Genomic DNA, 12,143 nt, shown 5'->3' with positions numbered 1-12,143 from the left:
ATTATTGAGAGACTCATAAAAGCTCGACTTATGTCCTTATTAGTTCAAAACAACATTTTATCACAAAATCAGTTCGGCTTTTTAAATAATAAATGTACCACTGATGCCATGTTTTCTGTACTACATGTCGTTTATCAAGCACTCAACAATAATCTTCACACTGCTACCATTTTTTGTGACTATGTCAAAGCTCTTGATTGTGTAAATCACGACATTTTGATAAAAAAACTAAATTTCTACGGAATTCGAGGTATTTCTTTGAATTGGTTCCAATCTTACTTGGATGATAAGAAACAATTGGTTAGAACAAATGATACAGACTCTAGTCTCAAAAACATTGTATGTGGGGTACCTCAAGGTTCAGTACTGGGTCCTCTACTTTTCTTTATCTTTATTAATGATATCACTAGTTTAAAAATCGATGGAAAAATATTTTGTTTTGCTTGGAGCAACTCTAATATTGCAACTCTTTATGCCACTATAACTTCTGATCTACTTACAATAAAAACCTGGTCCGACTCCAATTTGCTCTCGTTTAACGTAGATAAAAAAGTGCGTAATCTTATTCAGTAGTACTCATTTGACTTTCGTTAAGTGAAGATCGTTTCGACAGCAAATGAGCGTAAAAATTAACATTAACATACGATAGAAAAAGATAATTACAGTATTAAGGTTTTTACCTTCATTAACTAGTTAAATTCAATAAATAGTCCGGGCGCTTTAGTGAAAATATGTTCCATGGGAGTGCAGAAATACCAAGAAAAGTGAGCAAATAAATTAAATAAAATGGAAAATTCCTACTATTTCCAACAAATACAATCACAACTTAATTATGTATATCCTAATAACCAATATAATCAACCCAATTATCCAAAAATACAGGGTCCCCTACTACAGCAAATGCAACCTATGGTTTCCCAATATAATCCTTCAATATCCATCATGCCCAGTCACAGTCAATGTCTTCCACAAATCTCACAACCACCACAAATATATTATAATCCTAACATGGTAACCCCAACAGAAAAAGAACCACATGACAAAAACGAATGGCAAACAGTACAAGGTAAACAAAGTAAAAAAAGATTAAATTCTCCAGATGAAGACAAAATATACAGACAAACTAAAATAACGAAGTACTGTCTTCAACAACCTATTGAAACTAAAAATCGCTTTGAAAATCTGAGCAAAGAAGATGAGGAAACAATGGAACAGGGAAAAGAAACCAACGAAACTAAAAAACCTCCACCAATAACCATATATAACGTAGGTTCTGTAAATCCTATACACGAACTACTTAAAAAAATTACAAATAACGAGTATTATACAATAAAGAGCCTAGGCACAGACACAGTGAAGATCCAACTTAATCAAGCTGACCATTATGAGCCTGTAATAAAGGAGTTAGAAGCGAAAGAATCTCAGTCCCATACATATAGATTAAAACAAAATAAAACATTTCGAGTAGTCATAAAAGGTCTTCACCATTCAACTGATGCTGATGACATTAAAACTAGCTTAAAAGAATTGGACCATGAAGTGACTAACATATAATATCAAACACAAAATAAATAAATCACCACTACCTATGTTTTTCGTAGATCTCCAGCCTAAAGACAATAATAAAAAAATATACGAAATTACAGGTTTAGCAAACAACAGAGTACAAATTGAAGCTCCTTACACAAAAAGAGAAATCCCGCAATGCGCAAGATGCCAGGGATATGGCCATACAAAAAATTACTGCAGAAAAATTGCACATTGCGTTAAATGCTCTGGTCCACACCTAACGAAGGAATGCTCAAGAAAAGTAGGAGATGAAAACGTAAAGTGCATAAACTGCAAGGGAAACCATCCAGCTAACTATAGAGGATGCGAAGTACATAAACAACTGCAACAACAACTGTACCCCACACTTAGGCAAAAAAATATAGAACAGCAGACAAGAGCCGACTCCAGAGTAAGACAAGGAGTGAACTTCGCGCAAGCTACCAACCAAAGTAATATAAGCAACAACCCCATCACAATGCCTTCAAATCCAAACCCGCTCCCACAAAGTACACAAGTAGTGTCCCGGCACACAGCTAATCAAAACTATCTCAGCAAATTAGAAAATATGATAGGAAAACTTACCGAACAAATAGGAACCATACTTAATCTACTAACCACAGTCATTAATAGACTTGCATAATGGCAGCGCAATATAAGTTCAAAATAGGAGACTGGAATGCTAATGGCCTTCAACAACATATTGATGAATTAAAGTCATATATAAATAATGAAAACCTTGACATGCTGCTCATATCTGAAGCTCATTGTACAGAAAAACACCACTTCCGTATACCAAAATACAAAGTGTACACTACGAAACATCCGAGCGAGAAGGCACATGGAGGAACCGCAGTAATTATACGGGATAATATTCAACATTTCGAGAGAGAAAAATTTTCTAAAGAACACATACAAGCCACGAGCGTAACTATAACAAATGACTCCAGTCCACTAACCATATCTGCAATTTACTGCCCGCCCAAACACAACAATAAACAAGAACAATACGAAGAATACTTCAAGACATTGGGCAATAAATATCTAGCCGGCGGAGACTACAATGCCAAAAATACCGTTTGGGGATCACGTATAACAACCACTAAAGGCCGAGAACTATTAAAGGCAATGAATGCAAATAACCTCAAATACCTATCTACTAATGAACCTACTTACTGGCCATCAGACACCAATAAACTTCCAGACTTGTTAGACTTCGCAACTATCAAAGGCCTAGATATTAAAAAATGCAAGGTGAACACATCTGATGACCTGTCCTCCGATCACTCCCCGATAGTAATCACAATACATTAAAAGATCTTAAAAAAAGAAATGCCCCCTACATTATATAATAAAAAACCAATTGAAATGAATACAGAAACAATTTAGATAACCTAATATAACTAAATATACCACTTAAAACAGAAAATGATATAGACGTCGTGACAGAAGACCTAATGACAAAAATTCAACAAGCAGCATGGAACGCAACTCCAATAATATACCGAGAAGGAGAAGCAAACGAACTACCCCAATCAATTAAAGAGAAAATAAATATTAAGGGAAAACTGAGAAAACATTGGATGAAAAACAGAACACTAGAAAATAGAAGAAAATATAACAGAGCTACCATAGAATTAAAACAGACATTATCGAACAGTAAAAATGAAAACATTAAGAATTATTTAGAATCTCTAACCCCAACGGAAGCCTCAGATTACGCACTATGGAGGGCTACAAAAAAGCTTAAACAACCTCAACAGTTTAATCCTCCAATTAGAAACGGAAATAAATGGGCAAGAAATGACAAAGAAAAATCAGAAGTCTTTACTGAACACTTAAAAAAAGTATTCCATCCATACGATCCAGAGCAACATTCAGAAGATAAAGAAATAGACGAAACACTTAATGCACCCTTCCAAATGGACCAGCCTATAAAAAAAATTCTAGTAAGTGAAACCAGAAATATAATAATGAATGAACTTGACATTAAAAAAGCACCAGGATATGATCTTATCACTGGAAAAGTGCTTCAGGAATCGACACCCAAATGCTTTAAATTACATACTAACATATATCTTCAATGCCGTCCTCAAACTAGGGTACTACCCAAAGATCTGGAAAGTAGCACAAATAATAATGATCCCTAAACCAGGCAAAAAATTAGAAGAAGTTACCTCTTATCGACCTATTAGCTTGCTACCAACTATCTCCAAAATTTTCGAGAAAATATACGTCAAAAAGCTGAAGTCGATAACAGAAATGATGCACTTAATTCCAGACTACCAATCTGGATTCCGAAACAACAAACATGGCACTATCGAACAAGTACATAGAATAGTTAACAAGATTAACGATGACTTCCAACAAAAACGTTATTGTTCTGCTGAATTTATTGATATGTCACAAGCATTCGATAAAGTTTGGCATATTGGACTCTTCTACAAAATTAAGAAGCTACTTCCATATCCCCACTTCCTGTTACTGAAATCATGCCTAACCAATATACACTTCCTTGTCAGACAAAACCAAGAATACTCTTCCCTGAACGCCATAAAATCAGGGATACCACAAGGCAGTGTACTCGGACCTATCCTGTATTTGTTGTACACAAGTGATCTTCCTACTACACCGATGGTTACAATAGCCACATTTGCGGACGATACAGCTGCTCTCTCTTCACACGAAGACCCAAAGATGGCATCAAGACAACTTCAAATCTGCCTTAACAAGATACAAAAATGGCTGTCGAAATGGCGCATGAAAGCCAACGAACTAAAATCTACACATGTAACATTTACACTCCGTAAAGAAACTTGCCCACCAGTAAAACTTAACAACAACAATTTACCTCAAGCCGAAGATGTAAAATACTTGGGAATCCACCTAGACAGAAGACTAACATGGCGAAAACATATTTTCACTAAACGCAAACAGTTAGGACTAAAGCTAAGCCGTCTATATTGGATTATCGGCAGAAACTAGAAGTTGTCTCTAGAAAACAAACTACTGGTCTACAAAGCCATTATAAAGCCCATTTGCGCCTACGGTATCCAGCTCTGGGGAGCAGCTTCTAATAGCAACCTAAATATAATACAGAGGTTCCAAAACAAGACGATAAGGCTGATTCTTGATGCTCCATACTACGTACCCAACTACGTGATCCAACGAGACTTAGCAATTCCAACAGTCAGGGCCCCCGCTACCATATGTGCAAAGTGTGCAGTGCACACAGGCGCCATCCTTTAGGGGCGCCAAAACTGAGGGTCAAAAATTGCAAAAATATTTACAAAAAAATCAAAAAGCAAAAATTAGTTTTAAAATAAAAGTTGAGAAATTAAATAGCTCAGTTTTACTTTGTTTGGATGTCATTATTAGTCTTTCTATAGATATAAAATTAAAAATCGCGCTATAAAAACAACAAACACCCATTCAATGGACAAGATTTGAAAATCGCATACCCAACAAATAACTAATTAGACCGGCCTGTATCGTCGCCCCCGTTAGCGAAATTATTCCGATTCGATTTTTTTGCACAAACTTACTCAAAATGAGGTCCTTATAACAAATTCACAGGGTGCCATGCGGTGCCGTGGTCGAAAAATGTTAAAACAAATTCACAAAAATAATTTTTTCATTTCGAACAACTTTTTTTTTAGATCACTTGGGTCATTCTGAGTAAAAAATGTCGCTTTTCATTTTTCACTAAAATTGATTGTGGTCGAGTTTTACGCGATTTAAAATTTAAAAATGCGAAAATGATCATTTTTAAGGCTTAATAACTGGATTAAAAATTATTATTATGAAAGTCAAAAAGTGACGAAATCAAAATTTAAAACCCCTCCTTTAAGGTCCTGAAGAAATTGTTGTCATTATTTTACTACAAAGCTGTTGTTTTTAATTATTAACAATTAGCGCTGTAGTCCAGGCTGTATCTTTGCACACGTTAGCGAAATTATTTCGATTAGATCTTTTTGTAGAAACTTACTCAAAAAGAGGTCTTTATAATAAATCCACAGGGTTCCAGGCGGTACCTGGTCGAAAAATTGTTTAACCCTGCTGTCCCGTTCGAGTCAACTACACAAATGTACTGTTCGGGTCAATATGACCCAACTATGGTTTACGTTCCTTAATCGAAATAAAATAAGCTAACGGTGATAAATAAAACTTTATTAACAAGAAATTATTGTTAAATAAACAAAAACTATGTTGTAAATGTAAATTAAATCTTATTAACAAATAAAAGTTATTTTTTTCTTTCAAAAAAGCCTAGTAACAAATATCTACACAAATTTAAGTCACTTTACAACTGGGACAGTAATAAAAAGAATGGATTTTACAAATATGTTTATGATATACATATACAACAAAATAATTAGACTTGTTATCGTTTTTAGGGCAAGTTTACAGCGTGCTCGTTTAGTAGGCGAAGTTAGATTGCCCATAGACGGTTCACGAGCATTTCCATCTTATCTGCTTGTTCCTGCTCGTGTCCTTTTTACCAGTTCGTGAGAGCCTTTAGTTATTGGTATATTTTTTCTGGAAATGATGACTGGGTTCATTAGTCTTTTTTCCAATTCCTTAAGAAAAATTCGCCACTTTGCCAGTTTATTGGTATTGTAAATGTCCAGCAGATGATAAAAAACAATCATTGGCCAGCGAAGTATCTCTTCTCACATGTACCTATACGTGTCAACAAGCTAATCTATACATGTAGAGTATCCACTGCTCCCTTATTAGAATTGTAATCTAAAATAATTTGGGGCTTTTTCATTTGATGAAAGTGATGCATGAGACATCGACTCATGATGCAAAGTGCTCATAAAAACATTTTTATTATTTTTAGGAATAAATATTGTCAACAACAGTGGTATCTTGCGTGAAGCAAAAAAGATGAGCTATGAACTTCTTTATTCGCGATTTTTGCTGAAAGCTCCGGTTTATTTTACATATAGTCCCCGGCATTGTATTGATTTTGTCTTAGAAGAAATTGTCCTAAATTTTACGATGTAAAAAAGTTATTACACGTAATATTGTAGCCATCCAAATCACTACTCGAATCACACATCCCACGCATTCCTGTATAGGTAGATCTGCAATTTTAGAGCATAAGAAGTTTTACTATTCATAATTTCATACAACCCAAACATTTGTGCCATATTTCGCTGGCTTGCTTGGAATGTACCATTTGAAGGGAGAGCGGCCTCTAAAGGCAACTATGTAGTTGCTTATCGACGGTAACATTTTCATCAGGGTTAAAAATTTTAGTACATTTTCTACCTATGTTTCCTAAATTTCACGTATTGCAGCAAGTTTATCAAAACGTCTCCTATCCTGTCTAGTAGTTTTATTATCAAAACGTATTACTTGCAAACTTTTTGTAAATATATCAGGCGACATTATTGATTGAAATATACTACGACCCGTTTCTTCATTCCACAAACTTTTAGTTGATTCACCATGGGACTTATAAAAGACCAATGTATGCTTGAGAACCAACTTTATTCATGTCTTTCCAGTTGGTACTAAACACATGCTGTCCGTCAATGTTGGGTATATTTATAATTTGGTTTGGACTGAACATCGTCCAGATATAATACAGTTTATTTTACAAGTTCTAACTTGCAGAAACCTGTTGTTATTTATATACGTATCCGGCTGACAAACACACAGGTACTGCCAATATAGAATACTGCCAACTAAACACACATACACAGGTATTTTTTAACGGTTTAAATACGCGGGTCATATTGACCCGAACGTACCCTAGGTAACAATTTCATTTTTATCAAAAAAATCAGAAGGTTGATTGTTTACCTCATATGAAATTGAAAGACCTAATATTAGGTAATAAAGTCACGAAACACCAAATCGTTTCGCCGCGTAATAATTTGTAAAATAAGAAATAAAATATTTTTTGGGTCAAATAGACCCGAACAGGACAGCAGGGTTAAACAATTTTTTTAAACAAATTAACAAAAATATTTTTTTCATTTCGAACAATTTTTTTAGATAATTTGGGTCATTCTGAGCAAAAAAGGTCTCTTGTGATTTTTCTCTAAAATTGATTGTTGTCAAGTTATATGGCCATTTGCGCATTTTTCAAATCTTAAATCGCCTGTAACTCGACAACAATCAATCTTAGAGAAAAATGACAAGGGACCATTTTTACTCAAAATGACCCAAGTTATCTAAAAACATTTGTTGGAAATGAAAAATTTTTTTTGTGAATTTGTTTTAAAAAAATTGTTTAAACAATTTTTCGACCACGGCACCGCCTGGCACCCTGTGGATTTGTTATTAGTAAGTATTATGGTAAGTTTGTGCAAAAAAATCAAATCGAAATAATTTCGCTAACGGGGGCGACGATAAAGTCCCGTCTAAAGGTACGTTTTTACTGGCGCGGCTGGCTCGTAAAGTAGTAAAAACAGTAAAAACGTACCTTAAATGGACAAAATTTGGAAATCGCGTTACTCTGGGTTCGCCATCCACAAAAAGGTGGGATGTTGTGAGAAAAAATGTTCTCGGGTTAAGTTTAAACCCTCTATGTGTGACAAGATGGTCCAGCAGGATTGATTCAATAAAGCTCCTTAAACTTTATTTAATTAGGATTTGCTATGGTGTTGCAATGGTGTTATTTGTTCCTATTTTGCTTTATTTGAAGCACCTACCTACCTACCTTCAAAAAAATAAATAAAAAACATTATCAAATTGCCTTAAGGGCGCCAAAATCCTTTTTTTCACACAGGCGCCAACAGTGCAAGAGGTGATAAGTGAATATAGTGCAACATATCGCGAAAGAGTGTCTGAACATCCTAACGAGTTAGCCAAGCGCTTGTTTGAAGACTTACATGAACATGAAGAAAGGAGATTAAAAAAATTCAAACCAAGAGACTGAATTAATAGGTTTAAGTAATTAGTAAATACACATTTTTGTATATAATAACATATTGTAAATATTAGAGGTAATAGTATAGTATAGTTGATCCAAAAGATGGCATAACCCAGACATCCAAAGTGAAAGTTATCCTTCAACACCAAATTGTTCTATATGGTCCACATAATGTCCAGAAAAAAGTCACACCATTTTGAGCGTCGGGTTTGGGGGGGGGGGGGGAGAATTCGGTAAATTCGTAGTTTTTTAAGTTTTTCGAAAATATTTCAAAAACTATGCGGTTTAGCATGAACAACCTTCTATACAAAATTGTTCTACATTAAATTTGAAATAAAAAAGGCCCAATGCATAATCTTTCTAAAATGAATGGTTCCAAAGTTACGGAGGTAGTATAGTATAACTGGTCAAAAAAAGGCCTAACCCAAACATCCAAAGTAAAAGTTTTCCTCCAACACCAAAATGTTCTATATGGTCCACATATTGTTCAGTAAAAAGTTTCACCATTTTGAGCGTCCGGTTTGGGAGGGAGATGGGAGAGAAGCCGGTAAATTAGTAGTTTTTTTTAGGTTTTTCGTCAATAATTCTAAAACTGTGCTTTATCGTAAACAATGTTATATACAAAAATATTCTACATAAAATTTAAAACAAAAAATGTTCTATACATAATTGTTATAAAATCAACGGTTCCAGAGTTACGGAGGGTGAAACGTCGAGGTTTTCGATACTTTTTATATTTTTTGGGCAATATTTATGATACAACTATACCAAAAACCCAGACATCCAAAGTGAAAGTTATCCTCCAACACCAAATTGTTCTATATGGTGTACATAATGTTCAGAAAAAAGTCACACCATTTTGAGCGTCGGGTTTGGGGGGGAGGGGGAGGGGGTATGGGGAAGGGGGGGGGGAGAAATCGGTAAATATAAAAAGTATCGAAAACCTCCACTTTTCACTCTCCGTAACTCTGGAACCGTTGATTTTATAACAATTATGTATAAAACCTTTTTTGTTTTAAATTTTATGTAGAACATTTTTCTATAAAACATTCCTTACGCTAAAGCACAGTTTTAGAAATATTGACGAAAAACTTAAAAAAACTACTAATTTACCGACTTCTCCCCCATCTCCCCCATCTCCCCCCCCCCCCCAAACCGGACGCTCAAAATGGTGTAACTTTTTACTGAACAATATGTGGACCATATAGAACAATTTGGTGTTGAAGGAAAACTTATACTTTGGATGTCTAAGTTAGGCCTTTTTTGGACCAATTATACTATACTGCCTTCGTAACTTTGGAACCGTTCATTTTAGAAGGGTTATGCATACGGCCTTTTTTATTTCAAATTTAATGTAGAACAATTTTGTGTAGAGAGTTGTTCATGCTAAACCGCTTAGTTTTAGAAATATTGACGAAAAACCTAAAAAACTAAGCATTTGATTTCTCCCCCCTGTCCCCCCAAACCCGACGCTCAAAATGGTGTGACTTTTTTCTGAACATCATGTGGACCATATAGAACAATTTGGTGTTGGAGGATAACTTTCACTTTGGATGTCTGGGTTTGGGTCTAACTATACCATACTATAATGCCACACAGTGACCACATCTTATCAGATGTGGTTACCCATACTGAAAGAGGAAGTCAATAGAAAGAAAATACCAAGATTAGTAAGTCAATAATATCGAGCTAGTACATATTTTATATTTTAGTATTACTTATATATCTAGTATTATTAATAATATTTATAATTTAAACATGTTACATGTCAGAATTTGGTATTATTTTTTGAGAGTAAATTAATGTAAGACCAAATACTTACGATGTCGGGATAGTATCACAGGGTTTTTTTCCTGGTTTTCCCTTGTGATTTACTATGAAGTCTCTAACGCGAGAATTTTACTGTCGTTGCATTTGGTTGTCTTTTTAAAGACATATCACATGCTATAATTTTTTATGACGGATATTCTTGAGTTGGGGTTAATTTCATGTAATCGAATGAACTATCTTTCAGTAAGTCGTCCCAGGAACGCAACTCATAAATATTGGCAATATCATTTTAAAGTCTTCTACTTTAAAATGTATAATATATGTCTGAATTGCCAATATAAATGAGTGAGATTAAATAAATTATTAGAAGAATTTTTTTTGCTTAGCAACAACACTTTAGTTTATTTTAGTAATATTTTGTATTTTGACAACGGCACCCGATTTGGGCGTCGAAACGTTAATAAAATTATTTTTTTCATTTTAATTGTGGCTTATTTCCCATATAAATAATTAATATACTCTTTACTGGTAAGGATTAAGTCATTAGTTTTCGAGATATTGGACGTTAAAAATGAAACGGCATAATTATTTTGATTCACTCATTCATTCATTTTAAACTTCCAATATCTCTCAAACTGATGACTTTATTGATACCAACAAAGTTATTTACATACAAAGTATTGGAGAATCGAAAAATTTCGCTAAAATACTAATTCACTCAGTGGCGTAGAATTTGGGAAGGGTCAATTATTAACTATCCCCTGTCGTACGCCTCTGGCACTAGCTAGAAACGTTTATTAATCACAATTTAGTAGGGTGTATTATAATAGTCACACTTTCTGCCAAGTATGATAAGGATACGTCGAATAGTTTTAAAGTGCTTGGTAACAATAATTTTTAAATTTTTAAATAAAACACCCTGTAACTCAGTAAGTAGTCATATTTTATTTAAGAGATTTAAGTTAAATCTTAATATTTTTAGGTCTAGAATCTGCAACTCAGATATTCAACATTCTTAATAAAATTTAACCCCAAAAGGGCCCGTAGTAACATAGCTCCAAGAAAAAAAAAGAAGAAAAAACGAAAAAAAATGTTAATTATTAAAAAATTCCCAGGAACCCAATTATCGAAACGGCATTTCAAAATACTTAATCCCCGCGACGTTATTATAAAAACAAATTATAAACAAATTTGAATAATTTTCAAATGCCATTTTAGGGGGGAGTTTAATTAAAATTTGAATTTATCAATACATTTATCGAAAATATAAATAAAAATAAAAATAATGAGATCTTAATCAGGTGAATATTTCTTTGGCAACAACCGCGTTTCTGCAATTGAAAATATAGTAACATTTAATAAACAAATTCAATATCTCAAAAAATATTAAATATTTTCGACCTATTTTTTTTTGCTTAATACTGGTAACATAACGCAACTTAGTCTGTAAAATAAGATATTTTATATTGCTTATTTAAAACGCTAATAGTACATTGTTTACCGGGTAGGAAAAGCTTAACATTCCTGGACGACTGTGAAGATTGCTAAGTCGAGGCGCAAGCCGAGACTTAGCAACACAGAGTCCAGGAATGTGGCTTTTCCTACGAGGTAAACATACTATTTTTCCGCAAATCGTTTAAAATTCGACAGATATTGATTGATTTAAAAAAAAACGCGATAATTTTATTCCCAAATAAATGGTGCTTTGAAATTCCTAATAAAATTACTTGGGTTACTATGGAAACGTATTGGGGTTGAATTGTCAAACTTGACGCTTATAAATTTAATTGCTGGTGTTCTCGAAAGTAAAATGATAAGTGATGATGAAATTTCCATTCCTGGGACTCCTCCAGAGCTGGTTGAGGCAGTGAATACTGCTTCATTAGAATTATTGCCAAAGAAATCAAGAGAAAAGTACGAAAATGCATACAGA

The sequence above is a fragment of the Diabrotica virgifera genome, chromosome 9, assembly GCF_917563875.1.
Source record: "Diabrotica virgifera virgifera chromosome 9, PGI_DIABVI_V3a".
Lineage (NCBI taxonomy): Eukaryota > Metazoa > Arthropoda > Insecta > Coleoptera > Chrysomelidae > Diabrotica > Diabrotica virgifera.
This window is presented reverse-complemented; position numbering follows the sequence as displayed.